The sequence below is a fragment of the Vulpes vulpes genome, chromosome 1 (assembly GCF_048418805.1).
Source record: "Vulpes vulpes isolate BD-2025 chromosome 1, VulVul3, whole genome shotgun sequence".
Classification (NCBI taxonomy): Eukaryota; Metazoa; Chordata; class Mammalia; order Carnivora; family Canidae; genus Vulpes; species Vulpes vulpes.
Genome location: NC_132780.1, coordinates 76,335,082 through 76,355,931, shown reverse-complemented (window position 1 = coordinate 76,355,931; position 20,850 = coordinate 76,335,082). Strand labels below are relative to the sequence as shown.

Here is a 20,850-nt window from a genome sequence, read left to right as displayed (position 1 = left end):
AAAATGGAGTCACTTGTGCTAAGTCCACATCACCAAACTGAGACTTAATACCTAAGATAATTGCAGTTTCAGCCTCTCTCAAAAATGTAATCTCACTGAGTCTGGAATTTTCTGGTCAGCACTAGTGAGGTAATCTGCCTGATAGATCCCTGCTGTTCCCCCAAGAAAGGTGACCTTGCCTGAAAGAATCTAATCTTTGCTTGTTCCTGCCCCCCTCCTGCCTATAAAAGTCTCCCATTTTGTACAGCTCCTGGGAGCTCTTTCTATCTGCTAGATGGGATGCTGCCCAATTCATGAATTGTTGAATAAAGCCAATAGGATCTTTAAAATTTACTCGGTTGAATTTTCTTTTTTAACAATATGAATGGGCATGTCACAGAAGGTCTCGGGGGTGGGGGGGCTGTGTTTTGTGTGTGTATGTGTTTCATTGCAAATTCCTCAAGTATGCTGCAGAAGCTAGGGGCCTACTGTTATGGAGGTACTTTAGCCATAAATGACCATTATATTTCTGAGCAGCCCCTTCAATTCCCCTTGCTTTCCTCCTGGTTACAGAACCATAATTCTTGACCGGGAAGGGAGTGTAAATAGCTCTCCCACCGCTGATGCCACTTAGCTGGCTGCAAATTGATGTGGATGGCTCTTTAGCTTTGGAGACTATGCAGTTCACCTTCACAGCGCACACGGCTTTCATTGGCCTGGGGCTTCGGAGCCTGAGATAAATCCTTAACTAGAGCTTGGCTCTCTGCATTGCAACACATCAGAACCAGTAGATGGAAATTTCAAACATTTTGGAAATTTACACCTTGTCACTCTCTGAGGGCAATGATTTTAAGAAATTATGCCATCTCCACCCACCTTTGCATACTAAGTCTAAAAACCCAGAGCCATTGCTAACTCCAGCTAAAGTGCTGAAGGTCAGGGAGGTCAAGACGAGTCAAAGCTTTGTACGTGTTTCCCATTATTATGCTAATCATATGCATGGTCTTTCTGCACTTACACATCCATTTTCATGGCCAAAAAAAAAAATACATTGGTGTTTTAAATAATGCTAATATTTAAAACAGTGACAAATCACTGGAAATTTCAAGTAAAGACTCACATTTTGCCCTTGGCTTGTGACGTTTGGGAGAGTGAAGTAAAGATATGACCTAAAATGTGGTTTTTAAATTCTGTTAACTCTTTCCTTTCCACTTTGTGTTTTGTCTCCCGACTTGTATTCATACCATAATATTTCTGACAGTTTGTTTTTCCACTGTGAGTTTTCTCACGACCTTGGAGGCTGGTTCAAAATAAATTTTAGGATACATATATATTAACATATTTTCCATGAAACCATCTTAGGCCTTTGAGAGTGACATTATTTATGAAGAGTTTGCTGTTTTTGTTTTTTTTTAAGATTTTATTTATCTATTCATGAGAGACACAAGAGAAAGAGAGGCAGAGACACAGGCAGAGCGAGAAATAGGTTCTGTGCAGGGAGCCCGATGTGGGACTCAATCTCAGACCCCAAGATCACGCCCTGAGCCGAAGGCAGATTCTCAACTGTTGAGCCACTCAGGCATCCCAAGGATTTACTGTTTTTCTGAGAGGTTTCAAACTGATCATTCTTTTCCACTCAACATCCTGAAAAACAGTTATTAGTAAATTAGTTAGCCTCATCTCTGGATGAAAACATTCCAACTGACTTAACCCCTTCCCAACCCTTTAAATGAATAGCACATTAACCATTTTTCATTTCCTTTGCTAAACTCTGTGGATTACTTTCACCAAACAACTTTTCTTAAGTCTGGCGCTATCCCAGGCATTCAGCGCATTGAAAGCAGAAGCAATCGGAAGTGACATAGATGACAAATGGTGCTATGTTCCTGATATAAAAAAATCATACTAAAGTAATATTCTCAAGAACAGTTTTGCTACATTGGAGGAGAGGTAACCGAAAAGCTTCCAGGGAAGGGCCAGTGACCACGGGTGTGGAGGAGGAATGAAATCCCCCTGCAGGGGCACAGAGAAGGGCTTTCCAGGTAGAAAGAAAAGCATGAGCCAAGTCATGAATGATCCAGGTGGGGAGTAGAGAGTGTAGAGGAGCCTGAGGAGCTGAAACCAGGCTGCATTATAGGGTATTTTAAGAAATGAGGTTAGTAAAGAAGGGTTGGGGACCCCTTACGAAAGGTTTTGGATGATCAGCTCTGAGTTTTAGAAGCATAAATTATTCATCATCACTGACATTTTTTTCTAACTATGCCAAAATACTAGAGTCCTCATTATCCGTATCAGTAACACTGTCACTTAAACTGTTTTGTCCCTTGACTATGTCTAACATACCACAAAATGAAGAGAAAATTCCATACTTTATATATTTTTTCTATTCTCTTCTTAAACTTAGCACCATACTAACAATATACTGCTCATTCAAACATTGTAATTAAAAAAAATTGATCCTGAAGGTGTCCTTGTCTCTTGAGAATGGGAAGCAACCCGCCCTTTGCATATGTAGTCTGAGCAGTGTCCTGTGATGGATATGTGTCTCCAACTGTTCTCAGGTTTGCTATATTCAGGAAGTTTAGCACGCCTACAGTTTTGGATTAAAGTATTGTTTTTAGAAAGCTACCAAGAAAATATGCTCCCTAGTGAAAAGGAAGAGCATATAGCTAGCCCAACACTGGATCCCTTAGGATGGAACTTTTTGTCAGGTGAATTGTTTATCTCTGAATGTGGACCACAGAGTCTATTGGGTTATGGTTCCATGGTTTTGCAGGTGAGACAGAGCAGGGCACCATGAGACGATAGGGAGAAAGGATAGTGTAAGCACCTCAGTATGGTACATTAGGCATCCAGGAGCTAGCCTTACCTTTCTTTCTAGCCCCATCCCTCTTTGCCACCCTGTTGCATAAGCATCTCTCTGTCATTACCACTGTCTTTGTGCCCCCCCCCCCCCCGGGCACACCATGACACTTCACCTCAGTTTCTCATGTTTTGCTCATTCTCTCCCACCTACTATGCTGTCATCCCATGTATACACTGGGCCAATCTTAGTCTCTAACAGTCCCCAGAGTTATAAGCACCTGGAATCCCAATGAGCCAGGTACTCAGCACCTATAGTGTCTCCAACACTCCCCTGTTATGTAATTTTTTTAAGATTTATTTATTTACTTATTTATGATAGACATAGAGAGAGAGAGAGAGAGAGAGAGAGAGAGGCAGAGACACAGGAGGAGGGAGAAGCAGGCTCCATACCGGAAGCCCGATGTGGGACTCAATCTGGGGACTCCATGATCGTGCCCTGGGCCAAAAGCAGGTGCTAAACCGCTGAGCCACAATTTTAATAATTCCATTTACTCTCCACATTTGTTCCACTCCCAACTTTACTGGAAACTCTCATGTGTTGGGCCAGGCCTGGGGTGAGAAAAGCAAGGTAATATCCTCAGGCACAACATTTAAGGAGCATCAAAACCCCTCTGTGCTCAAAAGAATTATTTTAATGCAATATTTAGAAAAAATTTTAAAAATGCAAAAAATCCATAATAAGCAGGACGTCAACATTTTAAAATAAACACCGAATATGCATTACTGATTTTTCTTTTTGCCTCAGGCTCCAATATGGCTTGATACAAACCTATAACTGATCTTGTCTTTTTTTAAAACGTTGATATTTTGTTAATCATCTATTTGAACATGAATTTTGATTTTTAAAAATATTGCATTAAACCGTAACTTATCATGATTAGTGAGGATTTTTGGTACTCTCCTAAATTTTGTGTCCAGGGATAGTGTGTTTCTTGACACACGAGAACAAGGTATTAATCTTTGTTAATACCTAAAGCTTGGCACAAGACCTTACCTGGGATAGGTGCCCACCAAATTCTACTTCATCTACTTCTAGATTCAGTTTAGAATGAACTCTAGAATGTGAGCATGTGAATTCTACTCTAAACATCAGACTTGCTATCAAGACTCCTAATTCAATGTCTCCCTCCCAATATAATCTCAGTGGTTGAGAAAACTGCTTATTGTCTAAAACAAAACTGAACCCCTCAGGCTGATCCTGAGTAACTGGATGTATCCAATCCATCAATCTCCATTCAGGTATGTATTAAGTACCTTCAACATGCCGGGAACTTCCCTGGGCATCATCCCTGTTCCCATGGAGCTTCTTAAAATCTGGAAGGGAAGAAAATGTGTGAATTGATGATGCATGAAATCATAGAAATATGTACAAGATAAAGAAGTAATCCAGGTGAGTGAGTGATCACAACATAAATAAAACTTTCTCCAGCTTGCTTTCTACTCCAATGGCTAACGATCATAAAATAAGGATAAGTTTTCTTTCTACTGGCCCACCGAAAATTGTCACTTACACTGGGCGCAAAGATTTTTGCGAGGCTGCTTTTATGACATACAGCTACTTTCACCTGGAGTCAAAGCATTTCAGAGATCAATTTTCACAGCGCCAGCAGAAGACAAGGGATATATATCTGTTAGTTGCCCTGAATTTCCCTTTTGACAGTGATTGAAATGGTGAAGACCACCTCTGCCCCAACACATTCCCACTCAACATCAGTTACCTGAAAAATGACTATAGATTATCAAAGCAAAATGCTGCTTCCAGGAATACCAAAGGCTAATCATTTGGCATCTGCCTCACTGGGATGATGTTTGGACCATATTTTGTTAACATATGCATGAGACTGTCATAAAAGGAAAAAAGGAAAAGGTGTACTGAGAATTAAGCACATAATAACTTTTTCATCTTTCATAAATGGATATCTTGCTCTTTGCTTGAGTCCAGGGACTTGGTTTTCCATTTAGTTCAAGAAATGTTTATTAAGCACGTACTATGACCTACCACTGTTCCATAGGTGATAGAGATACAAAGGTATGTTAGAAGTGGGCTCTGCCCTAAAGGAGTTTATAGTAATATGGAAGAAGAGAGCAAATAGAAGAGCCATATAATCATAGACTCAGTCTGCATACATTAATGTGTTTTGTGCAGCCTGACCATTAATAGGATGGGCTCTGGGGTCAGGCTGCTTATGTGGCCTTGGGCAAATCACTTAAGCTCCTCGTACCTCAGTTTCCTTTTCTTGAAAATGAGAATACTGTTTCCTTAAATGAGTAAACATTTGTAAAGTACTTAGAAAAGTGCATAGCACATAATAGACCTTTGGTTAATATTGGCTGTCATTATTAGTATAATATCATAATGATAGGATTACAGGGGGACTTCCGTGGGAGCACAAAGTAGAGTCACTTTTTCCAAACTGGATGGAGGCCCTGGAGAAGACAACTTGAGTTGAGTCTTGAAGAATTCAATGGCGTGTTCAGAGGAGAAGGAAGGGAAGTCACTCAGAGGCAACAACATGCACCAAGTGCAAGAAGGTGAAGAGGAGGGGACTCCTATCCATGTTTTACTGGAGTTTAGTAAACGAGCAAAAGTATGGGATGAAAGTAAAACAGCTGGGTGGAGGTAGATCACCCAGAACTGTCAGTCAAAGATTTGGAAGGGTTTATAATTCTTGAGAAGCCATTGAAGAGTTTCAAGCAAGAAAGTGACATGGGCCAAATTATGTCTTGAAAAGAGAACCCTGGTTACACATGCAGATGGAGAAGGAGGCAGAGTAATTTTTAGGAGACTAATAAGAAAGTTATTTCATTAATATAATGAGTCGATGGTGGCTTGGAAGGGGGTGACAACAGTGGTGGAACTTGGCAGTTCTCTGGGTGTGAGGAGAGTTATAAAGGACAAATTGGTAGCAAGAATGTCCATATTTTCTTGCTCCTACAACCTGATACACATTGATGCCATGATCTACCCGAAGAAAAACAATGGAGGAGAAGTAGGTTAAGGAAATTATAAATCACGATTGATTTTAGGTGGAAATAACAGAAGACCCTCTTAACAAGCAACAAATGTATTCCTCATATTCAAAACATTTTCAGGCTGATGTGGGCTAGTGTGGCCCTCCATGGTGTAAGGAACTCATATTCTTTCTATCTTGTTATATCACACGTGTGGTTTTTGTTCTCAAGGTCACCTTGTGGACTACTTGGCTGCTATTACTATGCTATTACATCCATATTCCTACCAGCAGGAAAGAAAAAGTGAGGGGAGAAAGGAGCATCCTTCCCTTTAAGGACATTTCCTAGAAGTTGTATATACGACTTCTGCTTGTATCCCTATGACGGTTAATTTTATGTGTCAACTTGGCTAGTACATAATACCCAGATATATGGCCAAACTCTAGTCTACATGTTACTATGAAGATATTTTTTGGATGAGATTAACATTTAAGTCAGTAGGCTTTAAGCAAAGCAGAGTATCCTCCATAATGTGAGTGGGCCTCATCCAATCAACTGAAAAGCCTTAATTTAAAAAAGACTAATTTTCCCCAATGATGAGGAAATTCTGCTTTTGGACTTGGGCTGTAATAACATCAACTCTTCCTTGGGTTTCCAACCTGCCAGATTTTAGAGTTACCAGTCTCCACAATGAGGTGAACCAATTCCTTAAAAATCAATCTGTCTCATCTATCTATCTATCTATCTATCTATCTATCTATCTATCCATCCATTCATCCATTCATCCATCCATCTTTCTATCATCTGTCTGTCTACACACATATACCACCACCTGTTTTGTGGAGAACTCTAACTAACATAGTCCGGTGGGACCTGAGTTAGGCACATGATTATGTGGCTGTGAGGATGGTTGAGAAATGTGTTAATTCTGGTGGTCAAGTAGCCAGCTATGGTTCAAAAGAGTTAGTATTGTGCAAGAGCAGAAGAAGATGTAGGGTCCTGGGGATAGCTGGTAGTCTTAGCCATTGCTAACTATTTAAAAATGAGCTTAAACAGGTTGGACATGATCATAAGACTTCCACATAGAGTCAAGGAGTTAGTTCAGAGATCTGGACCTGAAGCAAGGAAGAGAGGACTGGGATGAGGAAATAAATTTGGCCATCTCCAAGCTGTGTATAAATTTACAGTTGTGTACTGGGATAAGGTTCTCCTGGGAGAGTGTATTGCATGAGATATAGCTTAACTCTGAGTTTGTGCAACTTCAACATTTAAAGTTTGTGTGAGGGTGGGGAAAGGAGATTATAATTTGAGATATGTATAAAGGGGAAAATTAGTTGAATTTAGAAATTAACTAAATGTAAGGTAGAGAGAATGGTGAGTTTAAGATGACATCATAGTTTTGGTTTCTGGGGAGACAATGTTGTTAAGGAATAGTGGGTAGGGAATAGGAAGGATGGGGAGGAAGAATGTGGATTTGAACACGAGACTGGATCTGGACCTGTGGGACACCCTAGTGTCAGAGCCAGGAAGTGGAGCAGGAGTCAGAAGCTCTGAACGATATCATGTCTGGAGTAGGGACTGAGGAGGTCATCAGCTTATACGAGTAAAAATTAAGGCCATGAGACTAGGGTGTGTGAGTTGGAAGAAGGGCAATGGATGGAAGACAACATCCTGAAGAGGAATTCTCAGAGAAAGCCAAGAATGAATGGGCAGAGAACTGTCTCAGAAGCAAAAGGAATTGTTAACGTGCATTATCAAGGTTCATAACATAAAGACTGTTAGTGATCAGTTAAAGGACAGTAATGGAGTTGGTCACAGTGGTCTGGTCTGGTAAGAGTGGAGGCCAAGTTTTCCTTGAAGAATACAGTGGTGGAGAAGGAGAAAGAGGGGAAGAGGGAGAGATTTGGAGGAGGGAGGGGGGGAAGGAGCTGCTGGAGGCTCACTGCAGGCTACATGAGAGGAGTTAGATGGTTGGTGTTTGGTTTTTGTCTTTATGAGAGCTAGTTCATCATGTTTATAGGCAGAAAAGAACCAATGTGAACAAACAGGACATGACAGGGCTGTGTGAGCCAAGAAAGTCAGAGAGGTCCTTGCTATAGCCTTGAAACATCTATGGGCTTATGGGAGTCACCTGGGGAGGCAGGAAGACTTTTAGATAGTTGGAAAAAGTAATCTCTGTACACTCACTGCATTCAAAACAGTTCCTTGCACTTAATAAATATCACATTAGTTGATTTGTCAATCTGTTGATTATTGTTTCTGCGTTATTTATCAGGTCTGTCACTTTCATACAGAGGAAATGTTGGCTTCATTGAAGTTTTCATGCAGTTGTTCATCTGGGACAAGTTCTCCCACGATTCCCCTATTTAATTCCTAATTTATTCCCGTTCCACAGCTCCACAGCTTTGTTATTGAAATGATTATCTTGGGACACAGCCAATTCGGTTCTTCTAAGAAAAAATCCTTTCTAGAAATATATTAGTAGATTTAGAATAAAAATTAAAATAAAGGTAAGTCTCCTGTTCAAGGGGGGGCTGAAGTAGGGCAAATAGAGCAGTGTTCTGGTGGGTCATGCCAGGGCCAGTGCTCCCAGGTTGAATACATCCATTTCCTTTCCAAATCAGATGCACCTTTGGTATTTTCCTATTGCATTCGTCAAACTCATTCAGGACACTCTTTCTACAAATTGCTACCTTAGTTTCAAATTAGGTAGTTTCAATCAGCTTTCTCTTTCTGTCCATAATGTCTAAGCAATACCAAATTTGGGGATAGCATTTTAATTATACCATCATTATTAAGGCAGCAGGTGGCTTTTAATGAGATCTTCTTGAAACAGAACTGTTTCCTCTATATCCTATCAAAATTTGCACTTTGCTGCATTAGCACTGAACAGAAAACACTGAACTGTTTTTGTCAGTTTTTAGGGAAATGAATCAATGAAGATTGTGATTATTCTAAAAAAATTGAAGTTTCTGATTAAACCTGTTTTTATATTTTACAAGATGGGGAAATATTATTTTTTAGAAATGAATAATAGCTGCACTGGCCCCCAAATAAAAAGAAATTCATGCAAATATAGTCCAAGCCTTGTGTGAACAATTAATTCTGAACCACAACTAAGGAGCTCTATTTTTCAATTCTCAAACAGTTTTATTGAAAGAAACCTGAAAATCTGAAAATGCATGTACTTATTCAGCATGAAAGAGACTTCTAGCAAAGAACTTATAATAGTTTGGCTGAGCAAAAAGCTGCTATTACCTATTACCTGGGTTTAAAACCCTGATAGATGTCAAATTTTTTTTGTTTTGTTTTGTTTTGTTTTTCTTGCATATAAGTCAGAAAGTTCAGTAACATTTCTCAGAAATTACATTTTCTCAATTTTTGAAAAGCTTGTTGATTTAGGAGAAAATAGAAACCAGGTCCTCTATCAGAGGAGTAAGTACTCATATTTTAAACTATCATTTTCTTAAAGTTCACCCTCAAGACCTCTCTACATATGAGTGGAAGAAACAGATGACCATTTACATAAATGGAGAAGTGCTGCTTATACTGCTAAAATATTAAGTACTTTTGCTTGGTGGATCCCAGATATTTCACTTGTTTTACCTCTTTGCTTATAGATAGAATCAAAAGGTTTACAGAATGAGATAATCTAGATCACTCTGCTGCCAAGGTAGTCCCATAAATTAAGTTTAAACTACTTAACATAAGGGATCTTACCTTGTCTACTTCCTTGGCCCCCACAGCACCTAACACTGTTGTTCAATTGCTGATTTAACTTGCTCTATGAAGAAAATGCCATTAGAAAGTGACATGTTGCCCACACTAGGAACTCACATTAATTTAGGTTCTAGAATTTAAGAGAATTGGGAGCACATCAATGAGTACCCAGCTTTCCAGTCCCCAGATCAATGGAAACAGTGTAGTGCCAGATGAGTGACAGAACTGACAGGAGTCAACGAGAATGGTCTTGTGCACAAATTCCTTGATCCAAGAGTTTGTGGCTTTTTCTTGTCTTGTCACAGCATGTGTTTGACCAATTCCCATCCTATAAAAATCCTCAAGGGGAACACTGACAGGCACCAGGCTCAGGAGTGAATGTTGGGAGCTCTGAAAGTCCTCCAGTGGGCCCTGAGTATGGAGTGAGCGTTGGAGGTGGGGATGGGACCAGCTGACTTGCCTGAGGCATCCAGGTAACTGGGACTTGATGGTAGGGGCACTAGAAATCCACTGATGCATTTAAAACAAGAGGGTGGGATGAGCACTGGGTGATATGCTGTATGTTGGCAAATTGAACTCCAATAAAAATAAATACTTCAACAAATACAGCAGGCAAAGTAAATATGGCAGAAAAATTATAATTATTAAATCTAGATCATAGATGAAAAGAATAAAACAAGAGTGTGATGTCTTAAAGTTCACCCTTAAGACCTCTCTACGTATGAGTGGAAGAAACAGATGACCATTTACATAAATGGAGAAGTGCTGCTTATACTGCCAAAATATTAAGTACTTTTGCTTGGTGGATCCCAGATATTTCACTTGTTTTACCTCTTTGCTTATAGATAGAATCAAAAGGTTTATGGAATGAGATAATCTAGATCACTCTGCTGCCAAGGTAGTCCCATTGCAAATTTGCATTTGCAAATGAGGAAATGAGACTATAAAGGAGAGGATGCAGCCATGTAGGGAGAGATGCAGAAGGCATGAATGAAGGAAGAATGGTGGAGAAGAAGAAATGTTTTAAGAATGCAAAAAGTAGCCAAAACAGTAATGGAGTGCTTAGTAGTGGGGACAGAATGGAATCAAGGAGGACTTGAACAGTTGCATGTGACAATGATATCTGATACCTTCATATAGGAACAGAATAAAAATTTTACAGCAGGAATAGAATTTCATCTCACTGAAAAGGGACCAAAAAAATTCTCAGAAGAGGAAAGTTTTTTTTTTTTTTAAAGATTTGTTTATTTATTTATTTGAGACCGTGAAAGCCAGAGAGATCACAGAGGGAGAAGGGGAAGCAGACTCCCTGTTAAGTGGAGAGCTCCACACAGAGCTCGATCCCAGGACCCCAGGACCCCAGGATCATGACCTGAGCTGAAGGCAGATGCTTAACCAACCAAGCCACCCTGGCACCCCAGAAGATGAAGTTCTTAAGGTTAGGAAACCATACCGGACTTCTGTGATGTTCCCTGTGGAGATATGATGTGTGGTCAGTAAAATCCTATATTCATTCCTTTCCCATGGTATTTCTAACTTTCCTATCAAATATTTTAAATTTCTCTCTCTCTCTCTCTCTCTCTCTCTCTCTCTTTCTTTAGCATTTTAACTTACATCTTGTTTTTCCTGAAGAAGTATTTAGGACATAGTAGAAATTCTATTAAATAAGCTGCCACATAAGTATGTCACATATTTAGATGCAAATTTTCTGCCTGATACTGTACATTCCAAATATTTTCATCACATCTTACTAGTTGAGCAGTGATTTGAGCATTGACAGTGCCTTATATGATGTAGGCACCAGTTTTTCCATGATTCTTAAACCTAGGTATTACAACCAGTATGAGAAAGAGACTTTAAGACATTGCAGCAATGAGGAAATATAAATATTTTAAAAGATGTGTTTTTTCACAAGTATTATTTTATTTTTAAAGATTTATTTATTTGAGAGAGAGAGAGAGTGAGAGAGAGCAAAACCAGGAAGGGCAGAGGGAGAAGAAGAGAGAGAATCTCCAGCAGAGTGTCAGCTGAGCACGAGCCTGACATAAGGCTCCATCTCATAACCCTGAGATCATGACCTGAGCCAAGACCAAGAGTTGATTGCTTAACTGACTGAGACAGGCTGTTGCCCCCATAAGTAAAATTTTAATAACAGCAGTATCAATAAATGCCAGGTTTTATTTTACTATTGTTATTAAACAAAGAAAGAAAAAATATTAGCTTACTTTATGTGAATGTGATGGGAAAACATAGTTCCTAATTTTGTGAGTGACATTAACATTTTCAACAAAAGCTATAGGCCTTCTTTCAAACGTATTTCTATTATGAGTCTGCTTCATTTTTAACATATTCAGGAATCAATGTTATAAACTCACAATTTTCTCTGATTTCATAATGAAAGAAAATTAGAAGAAGGGCTCACATATTAGCTTCACCGAAAACTATGAAAACACCTCTGTGCCCATCATCAGGCATATTTGAATGCCTGTGATCATTATCTGACTTGCTTTTGACCACCCTAGAAGGAAGTAAGAGTTGTTATGTCTCCTTCGCAACTGTTCATCCTTTCATCCTCTCCCTTGTTCATTCATTTAGAAAATACTTATTGAGTATCTACTATGTGTGGACATTCCTAGCCACCTAGTATCCATTCCCCTTTGTAAGAACCCCTTGATTTCCTTTTGGGACATTACCTTCCCTCTGTTGGAAACCTTGTCTGGGTGATAAATAAAAGATTCTGTCCCACCCCAGAAGCCAAACGTTACACAGAGGATCTTCCTTTTCATCACACTGGAGTGTGCAACGTGTCGACATAGGAAATAAAAGTAGCCAGCTGGACTCTCTCTCCCGTAGTGATAAGTTTTGAGGGCAGGAGTATCCTGACCAAAAATTGGTTAGAACTGGTCCCTTCATTCCAACGTTGGAGGCAGGGAGGAAAGAGGGTACAGTCCTTGAGTATGACCTGTCTCTGAAACTTTCCATTGTTTCTTGATTCCTGATTGTTGCAAACCTGCTCTTTCTGCCTTCTATTTTGTCCTCTCTGTAAGTACCTTCTCATTCTCCTATTAACTTCTCTTTTTCCCTTCATTTAGCCAGAGATCATTGCTGATGCTTGCAGTCAAAGAATGCAAGCTAATAAAGACATAAACCTGAATCTAAGGGCCTCACAGTCTAGTAAGCAGGTAATAGATCTTGAGATCAGACCACGTTTGAGTGACAGGGATATCATGTGGCTTTCAGCACTCTGTTTTTCAAGTCACCAGCATTTCATACTTGTCAAATACCAGGAGCACACACAGTCCCATTTGTACTACACAGTAGGAACCCAGCGGTGTAACTCTGAGTTGCTCTGTTACTTCAGGGGAGTGGACATATAACCCATAAAACATGAAGCATATATGGTTTTGTCCACATAGCAATGGCCAGCACTCATATTAAAAATAACTTTCAATCTCCTCCAGCTCTAAGTAATTGATGGCAGATATAATCTGCTACCACAAAGACCAAATCTAACCACTCAACAAGTTAATGGGCAGATCAATTTAATTTTCTTACCAAAAAAGCCCACTCAACATTATTTTTGGCATTTGATTACATTAGAAAAGATCTAAATCAAAGGAAACAAAGCATCCAATATAATTTAATGAGAAATAAATCTATTAAAGTATATAGTTTCATTGCTTTGAAGAGATAAGGAAGAGTGAGTTTGACTTTTTTTTTTTCTAAATGGATATTACTGGGCCACTTTCTCAGGCAGCCTCTGCACTAGAGTTGAAGAGATTTTTGCACAAATGCCAGTAATGGTTTTAAACAATATAAATACTTGCTTAAAAATGGATACTAATGCCCTCTTTGGAACTATTGTGGTCTATCAGGTCAATAATTTTCATTTAAAAAACTTTCCAAAAGTGTTTTCATACAATAACTCCTGAAGATAATGAAAGGGCCATTATGGTCTCCTGAGTCAATAATCTATATTTTTCATACATACTCCAAAATTCACTTCCTTTTCTATGTCAGTGTCTGTTTAAACTATTTCAATTAATTATTGTTAAGAGGAAGAATTGCAGTGGGTTTGAACTTTATCTTTCACTGCTATTCATCACAGATTTCTCATCACAGTTTCCTTGTCCTCTTATGTTAGTCTAGATTGTCACCCACAGCCCAGAGCTCTGGACCATGGTAAAAATCATGTCTTAGAGAGAAACAAGAGGAAACATTTATGGAAAAAAAAAAAACAAAAAACAAAAGAACCTTCTATACCAACAACTTAGACTTATCAGGCAAAAGCAAGTTTGCGTGCTCAGTCAGCCAGGTTGTTGCAGATATTTCAAATTGTCTGGATTTTTTTTTAACTTGGTTTGTAAAATAGTAATACTAGTGATGTTAAATCTGGCCAAACAATGCAAGTGTGACCAATGGGCGCCAAATAACCTGTTTTGAGTATAATGTCACATTTGGTTTACTTGTGATAGTAAGCAGTGCTATAATGTTTAAAATACAGATGGTCCCCGACCTATGATGGTTCCATTTATGATCTTTGGACTTCACAATGGTGCAAAAGCGACATGCATTCAGTAGAAACCACACTTGGGATTTTGAATTTCGATCTTTTCCCTGGCTGGCAACATGTGGTTGGATCCTCTTTCATGATGCTGGGCAGAAGGGCTCCCTGTCAGCTGGCAACCATGGGAGTAAACAACTGGGCACACTGGTAGCCCTCCTGCACTGGTACCTCTGTTGGGCTTCTCACTCTTAGTATGAGATTCACTAAGTTACATGAGATAGTCAACACTTTATTGTCAACAAAATAGGCTTTCTGTTGGATGATCGTGCTCAAGTGCAGGCTAGTGTAACTGAGCACATTGAAGGCAGGTGGGCTAAGCTGTGATTTTTGGGAGGTTAAGTGTATTAAGTGCATTTTCCACCTAGGATATTTTCCAGTTAGGGTGCGTTTATCAGGATGTAACCCCATCGTAGGTTGAGGAGGAGCTGTATAGACATTTTAAATATAGTTTATATATTTAGTATCTGAAATCGAGACTAAAATTGCATGTACTTTTATAGAAACTCTGCCAAGGTTTTAAGGACTAAATTGTTAAATTTATTCTGGAGGGAAGCACTGACGATTTGAAATAAGGTTACATTTATTTTTTAAACATCTTGTTTGTATGTATGTATGCATGATTTAAAGTGTTGGTATTCTGTAATTTAACTGTATGATTTTATGCCTACTGCACATTGGATGCTCATGAAAATGAGGTGCCTGTTCTCCTTGCTCCTCTGCTGAACAATATTTCAATAAATATTTTCTTTCCCTTCCTCTCTATTGTGGTTTTATAAAAAAAAAAAAAAAAACCTTTTAGCTTAATTACTTAACCTTGGTTTATTTTGCTGGGTGGAAAGAGGCTAGCGTTTCTGCCTAGCTCTGTTATTTGAATTTGACAAGGTTCACAATTTCAATTAAGCTGGATTTTCTAATCTGTTGATCTGCCCCTGCAGGCTGCAGTGAGATCCTAGAAATAGGGCAGCGCTCTGGAGATGGGAGAGGTCATAGGACTGTGTACAGAGAAAGGGTAGATGGATCCTGGAGGGACCTGAACTTGTAACATGAGGCAAAATGATGCAGCCACAGGGGTTCTGGGATTAGTCAAGAGGTACCTGAGCGGAAATGAAGCTGGACCATATATGGGGGTGGTGTGGACTTTGAACAGGAGGAGAGGGTGAGTCCCATCTTAGTAGGAAGATTCGTGTTCTTGGAACTGGGCACAGAAGGCAATGAGTTGTAGCTGGTTCAGGGCCTGTAGTATACAAAGATAAACCATATTAGGATAATAAAGGCCATGCAACCTTCAAGCCTAGGGCAAATTCTGACTTTGTAATCCCCATGCCCTCCTTGGCACCACTTCATTTATTTTACAAGCTCTGTGTTTGCATTAGCAAGACGAATCGTTGAAATTAGACATAACTCATTCTCTGAGATTTATTGAGGGCTGACCATATACCACACCCTCAAAATTTGGGGAAAATGGTGAGCAAAGACCAGCCCTACCCCCCACCTTTATGGAGCTTCATGAGAGACATATTTATGAGAGTGTCTTAGACAGAAATGTAAAATTAGAACCATGGTAAGAGTAGGCAAAAGTTAGGGAGAGCTGACCTGGTGAATGAATGCTGCCCTGGAAAATAAGAATTTAAGTGAAAGATGCAGAGTTGGTAAAAATTAAAAACAGTGACAGTAATAATGCTAATGTTTCTGGTGTAGCAGGTAATATTTACTCAGCTTTTATCACGTTTGGGGCACTATTTTTTTATTTTATTTTATTTTGTTTATTCATAAGAGACACACAGAGGCAGAGACATAGGCAGAGGGAGCCTGATATGGGACTCAATCCTGGATCCTAGGATCACGACCTGAGCCAAAGGCAGATGCTTAACCATTGAGCTACCCAGGTGCCCCTGGGCACTGTTTAAGTTTAACAGTTTACTTAATCCTGTAGCAATTCTGTAAGGTAAGTATTGTAATTGATATCATTTTACCCAAGGGGAAACTGAGGCATTTTCTCAAAGATATAAGTAACTTCCTTGCCAAGATCACACAGCTCATAAGGGTGGAAGTAGAGTTGGATCAAAACAGTTTAGCTGCAAAGTTTCTTTTCTTTTCTTTTTTAAAGATTTACTTGTGTATTTTAGAGAGAGAGAGGGGCAGGGGGGATCAGGGGAAGGGGCAGAGGGAGAGGATATTCAAGGAGACTCCCGCTTGAGTGCAGAATCTGATGCTGGGCTCCATTTCACCAGCCATGACATCAGGGCCAAGAGTTGGACATTTAAAACCAATACTTGGACACTTAACTAACTGAGCCACTCAGGAGCCCCCAGAATTCCCATTCTTAACCATCACATGTGAACCTTCTAAGCAAATAGATTCTGGAATATATGGGTCCTCTGCCACTAGAAATAATTATAATCATGAATACTTACAAAGTATTTTTGATTTGTCAGACACTGTTCTAAAATTGGTTATATTAACTCATTTAATCCTCAAAACAATACTTTAAGATAGGTTCTATTATTACCCTTATTGTGCCGGCAAGGAAATTGCAAACTGCTTCCAGAGTTTTTCTCTGAATCACTTTGCTATTCAGCCTTGTACTAAACAGATAATGGATAGAAGTGCAGGACCCTTCTAACTATGCCATGGGAGGATGTCATCTGTCTGCTTGGGGACAAAGAATGCTGTTGAAAAGTACCTGGAAAGACCCACTAGAGGATAGTTTGTACTGAGAAATTTTTGTTTCAATATTATTAATATTTATAAAATCTCATCATGAATAAAAAGTATTCATAATAAAGAAGAGGCTATGGAACAAGCCATAGATTAAAAATGTAACTCTCTAGACCGCACTATTGAGTAGATGTGTAATAAGTAAACTTATATACAAATTAAATCAACTGGAATCCATGGGCTCCAATAATCTACTATCTCTGAATGTGGGCAAAGTCTTTTGAAATAATTCTCTGAAAAACCAAATAATTTTTATTTATGATATTTTGTATATCTCAAGACATTTACAAACAAATTTAGGTTACAGGTATTGTAGTGTTTTATTAATCAAAAACATTAGTTACAGGCATCATGGTTATTTGGTTTTCAAAAAATTAAATGAGTTATATGTTATCTGCAATTTTAGAATGTAAAACAAAAATGTCCTTTTAGTTAATATTTGTGTTTAAAATCTCATACTGCTGTATACATTTTCAAGATAAGTCACCAGAGACAATATATATAATATCATATTTTCTTCTAACATTAGATTCATATGCTTTTTAAAAACATTTAATATTAAAAAGAAAACACCACTGTCTGTCGTGTTAATGTTTGGATCATTATTTTTGAACTGATATTCATAGAGTACATGATTATCATAAAAGGCCATTCTAGGACACCAATGAGGTCAGCATAAGTGAAAAAAACTGGATTATTACTGAGAGATTACCAGAACCTGTACTGGTCTTCAGATACCTAAGAATAAGAAGTTCTAGTTCTAGTAACTTAAGATTTATTATTCATAACCCATTAGGCTAACTCTTTTAGCAAGAGCTGGTTCTTACCTACTGTCAGGCCAAATGGAGTCATGAAATAGAAAACTGTTTTCTGTAAATCCAAATTTTGGGTTGATATAAATCTATTTATAGGTGCTCCCATCAGGTGGGAAGAAAATTCATCTCTCTCTCTCTTTCGTAATCTGTGACAGAGCTGGGGCAGGGAGCACTCAGGAACTAAGCCACAGATCCACATATATGACTCCAGGAGAACCTATATCCTCAAGCCTCCATGAGGAGTGTGTAAGGTTGTGTTTCCTCTGACTACAAAAAAGATTCAACTCCATCTCTATAAATTCAAATGTAGATTTTCAGTGATGAAAGTTTTTACTAAGATGATTGTTAATTTCTTAGACTTCCACTTTTCAGCTTCTAAAGGGTCCAGATCCCAAATCACAAAGTTAGGAAATTATGAATTACAGATACATGTATATAAGGTCCCAAGAGACAGGTTATGAGCTCTTTAAATATGTATGTCTGGAGATGTGTCACTACACAGTTGATGGACATATTGTTAAAAGACTTTCAATAACTCTAAATGTTTGGGGGAATTTCACTCCCTCTGTTACAAGAAAGTTGTAATCCTAGCTCTGAATCCCATATTTGTTGTCACTTGCTCCTGGTCTCTCACAGATGACAAGGAGCTCTTGGTATACATTTGAGGAAAACTGCGAACATAACTGGACTTGACAGCAGGTAGTTTTCCCATAGAGAAATGAATTTGCACATAGAGTAAAACAATTCATGGTGAAAGATAATTTTTTTTAACATGTATCTTAATAGAAAGCCTCACCAATATTTCCTCTCTAGGGATGCCTGGGTGGCTCAGTAGTTGAGCATCTGCCTTTGGCTCAGGGCATGATCCCAGGATCGGGAATTGAGTCCCACATCAGGCTCCCTCCAGGGAGCCTTCTCCCTCTGCCCTTGTTTCTCCCTCCCTCTCTCTCTCTCTCTCTCTGTGTGTGTGTCCCTCATGAATAAATAGAAGTTATTAAAAATATTTCCTCTCTATATTTATATTTCAATTTGTAAATTGACTTGTTCCATCATTATTAGATTTTTTTCTAGCTTTTTAAAAAGTTACTTAAAAAAATCATATTGAAACCTCCTGCAACAAAGTTGTAAAAGACCTGTCTTCTTTTTATCTTATCGGTGAGAATTTATGAAGTTATCTTCTTCCTCTAAGTAACTGATCTCAGAAATTCACAGACCCTCACTTAAACCACGTGAAAATAAAAATCAGGCACAGTATTTCTATCAAGAGAGAAATCTTTCTTTCTACCTTTTTTTCTTTTTTACTGTATTTGATCATGGACAATGAGATATATAGATGTAGAGAGACATGTACATTTGCTTTTCCATGGATAAGATTCTCCCTAATATTTGTCCATCATTCATCTTGACTATTTTGATTTTCTTCTGCTTGATTTTCCTCCCTTATTTTCTTCTTTCCTGTCTACTCTGAAGATTTCTGCTCAAACTACCAATTCTTTCTTTCATCTTCTTTTTTTAATCAGTTCTGACCAAAGGCTGTGAATTTCTATAGGGCTGGTCTTTTTTGGAGGGAGTATTTCTTCTTTACTGAGGATAGCCCATCTATATTTTGGTTAGGGAGGGATAATTTTCTTCAATAAAATTGCCTTCTCCATTAAGCAAAGAAAAACAGCTCCTTCCCTTCCTACTCAAATTTTAATATTGAAAAATTTTAACATAGAAGTATTGATAGACAGTTGAATCCACAGTAAGCCATACATTTGCCAAAAGAATTCCTGAGATTTATTGAGTCAGTAATTCTATTTTACTCAATATTCTGAAAAGTAAGAACTGGAAGAAGAGCATTGAGCTTTGTTTTATAATAATGATACTGGGGTTGTTTATGAGGGTCATATTTGAATTACATATTCTTTTATGCCTATAAATCAGAGGGGAATAGTAGCTACTGTTGACTCATCAACTTTTTTAATTCTGTGAAGCAAATATCTCTGGAAAAATGAATATTAATAATTAGACAATATCCAATTAAGGGCGATAGGCCAGAGCTAATCCCTCAACTCAAAAATCCACAAAGCACATGTAATAGTAGAAACTTAAGTTAACAAACACTATTAACATAAAATTAATGATAATTGTATAGTGTGAGGGATTTCAGGCCCCTCCAAATAAGAGCCTATTGACATAGTTTTTTTTCTTCTTTTCCTCAGGAATTCATTTCTAGCATAAAACTTTAATACTATCCTTTGAAGCAAATATATAATCTTTTACATCAGTTTAAGAAGTTGTATTTCGATCAATTCTTAGATAGAAGCACTTCTTCTCCAATTGAGAATACATTTAACTCTACATTTTCCTTCATTTGAAGAGAGGAATTTCTGTGTTTTCAACAAACTAAATGAGGAATTGTCCCATTTCTGACTGATGTAGTGGTGCCAAACAGATGTCTCATAATAATTTAATTTTATTAATATATCAACCTCTAAACACCTGTATGTCCATATCACAGCCATTTTTCTTTTTTAAAAAGATTTATATATTATTTTATCTTATTTTTTAAGAAAGATTTTATTTATTTATTCAGGAAAGGCACATAGAGAGAGGCGCAGACATAGGCAGAGGGAGAAGCAGGCACTCTGCAGGGAGCCGGACGCAGGACTTGATTCCAGGACCCCAGGATTATGCCCTGAGCCAAAGGCAGATGCTCAACCACTGAGCCACTCAGGTGCCCCTATATATTTATTTTAGAGAGAGAGAGAGCATGAGTGAGGTGAGGGGAGGAAGAGAAGAGAAGAAGGAGAGAAGAGGGAGAGAATATCTTCAGGTAGACTCCCTGCTGTGGGGCTGGATCTCATGACCTTGAAATCAAGGTCTGAGTTGAAGTCAAGAGTCCAATGCTCAACCTACTGAGCCACCCAGATGCTCCAACTGCAGCCATCTTAATTGATTAATTAATTAATTAATTAATTAATTAATTATTTCACAGCCATCTTTAAATGGTAATTATGAATTCCATTTTACAGAGAAGGAATTGGTAGCTCTGATACATTAAATGGGATGCATAATGTCACCTGGAGGTGTCATTGGAAGGAATTCTGGGTGACAGAATGAGTCTTGAGCTGACCTGTTTTCTCCTCTGCTCATCTCCTCCATAATTCTGCCCTCTCCCATCACCCAGAAACCTGGGGAGATTGTGGCTTTGATTCTTGGCCCTTGACTCAGCCAAGTGGAAGGAAAATA

At 38.4% G+C, this 20,850-nt stretch overlaps 1 long non-coding RNA gene across 1 annotated transcript; it reads right to left on the bottom strand.

Annotated features, from left to right (window-relative positions):
- Positions 1 to 1,514: 1,514 nt before the first annotated feature.
- On the bottom strand, positions 1,515 to 15,314 carry LOC140595695 (uncharacterized). The gene is made up of 3 exons (XR_011997510.1): positions 15,178 to 15,314; positions 4,099 to 4,158; positions 1,515 to 1,623 (listed from the first exon to the last, which is right to left on the bottom strand). It is a non-coding gene; the product is annotated as an uncharacterized lncRNA (long non-coding RNA).
- Between the last annotated feature and the right edge of the window lie 5,536 nt (positions 15,315 to 20,850).